Source organism: Caloenas nicobarica, chromosome 15 (genome assembly GCF_036013445.1).
Source record: "Caloenas nicobarica isolate bCalNic1 chromosome 15, bCalNic1.hap1, whole genome shotgun sequence".
Taxonomy (NCBI): domain Eukaryota; kingdom Metazoa; phylum Chordata; class Aves; order Columbiformes; family Columbidae; genus Caloenas; species Caloenas nicobarica.
This window is the reverse complement of record NC_088259.1, coordinates 1,377,252-1,379,105: the sequence shown is the minus strand read 5'-3', so window position 1 is coordinate 1,379,105 and position 1,854 is coordinate 1,377,252. Positions and strand designations below refer to the sequence as shown.

The 1,854-nt window shown below is 52.3% G+C and overlaps 1 pseudogene; it reads left to right on the top strand.

Annotated features, from left to right (window-relative positions):
* The first annotated feature begins 585 nt into the window (after positions 1-585).
* On the top strand, positions 586-1,506 carry LOC135995013 (olfactory receptor 14J1-like; annotated as a pseudogene).
* Positions 1,507-1,854: the final 348 nt, after the last annotated feature.

Genomic DNA, 1,854 nt, shown 5'->3' with positions numbered 1-1,854 from the left:
TGGGCAATGCAGTCTGTGGGGCTGGGTAATAAGCTGAGTCTCCCTGAATCAAATGCCATCATTAGGACACTTGGCTGTCTCCTTGAGGTTTCCTTCCAAGCTGTGAGCTTCCCTCTAGGATGCAAACCTGTCCTACAGCACCCTTGTGTTATCTGAAAGCCCCATGGAGAAGCATAGAGTTGCTGTGACAGCAAAAATGTTGTTGGGTTTGTGAAATGAGCTGTGTGTTTCCTGGGCTAAATGTGGGGTGCTGAGACCTTAGGAAAGGGTGAGACATGTCGTGGTTCCATCTACCGCAGCTGAACCCCAGGTCTGGCCCCTGCCCCCTGTTCCCAGCACCCCCTGCTATAGAGCAGGGCTGACTCCTCAGTAGCCAGCGGGCACAGGCCCTGCTCCTCACAGCACCTCAGGCAGCACCACCCAGGGCTCAGCCATGGACCCGAAGGAAGGTCTGGAAAAGGACAAGGGCGTGTGGAGCAGGGGGAGGGTGCATGAGCAATGGCTTTGGTTTTGTTCAGAGAAGTCTCCCCTAACTTGTCACTGTCTTTTGCTCCTCTGACAGTGCCCCATACCCATCGGCAGCAAATGTCCAACAGCAGCTCCATCACCCAGTTCCTCCTCCTGCCATTCACAGACACACAGAAGCTGCAGCTCTTGCACTTCTGGCTCTTCCTGGGCATCTACCTGGCTGCCCTCCTGGGCAACAGCCTCATCATCACCACCATAGCCTGTGACTAGCACCTCCACACGCCCAAGTACTTCTTCCTCCTCAACCTCTCCCTCTTTGACCTGGGCTCCATCTCCATCACTGTCCCCAAATCCATGGCTCTGTGGGGTACCAGGGTCATTCCCCGTGCAGGGTGTGCTGCACAACTCTTTCTGTTTGTCTTTTTAGCTTCAGCAGAATTTTATCTTCTCACCATCATGTCCTATGACCACTACATCACCATCTGCAAACCCCTGCACTACAGGACCCTCCTGGGCAGCAGAGCTTGTGTCCACATGGCAGCAGCTGCCTGGGCCACTGGGTTTCTCACTGCTCTGCTGCACATGGCCAATACATTTTCACTGCCACCCTGCAAGGGCAATGCCCTGGACCAGTTCTTCTGTGAAATCCCCCAGATCCTCAAGCTCTCCTGCTCACACTCCTACCTCAGGGAAGCTGGGCTTATGGTTGTCAGTGTATTAGCAGCATTTGGGTGTTTTGTTTTCGTTGTGGTGTCCTACGTGCAGATCTTCAGGGCTGTGCTGAGGATCCCCTCTGAGCAGGGATGGCACAAAGCCTTTTCCACGTGCCTCCCTCACCTGGCCGTGGTCTCCCTGTTTGTCAGCACTGGCATATTCGCCTACCTGAAACCCCCCACCACCTCCTCCCCATGGCTGGACCTGGTGATGGCAGTTCTGTACTCGGTGGTTCCTCCAGCAGTGAATCCCCTCATCCACAGCATGAGGAACAAGGAGCTCCAGGATTCAGTGTCGAAACTGATAACTGGATGTTTTCAATAACAAACAGCAACAAACTCTCATGCTCTGCATAGCAGTTATAGTGTAACTCATTGCAGGCTCAGCAATTGTTGTTTTGTTGTTCTTGTTGTGGTGGTGTTTTGTGATAATTTTGTCATCCCTTTCCTAATTCACTGTCTGTCTTTTTTCTGATCAAGTGTCTATGGAAATGAGGACCCATTTTCTCTGTGTTTTTCAACAAAATAAAGGGCCCTACAGTGTTTTGTTTTCTTTTGTTTTTCCCCTGAGATCTTCTTTTAAGGCCTTTTTGCAGCTGCAGGGACAGTTTCTGTCTGCATTGGTGGAGGGGGACAGAGTGCCAGCCTGGCAGCACTGCCAGGGAGCATCAGC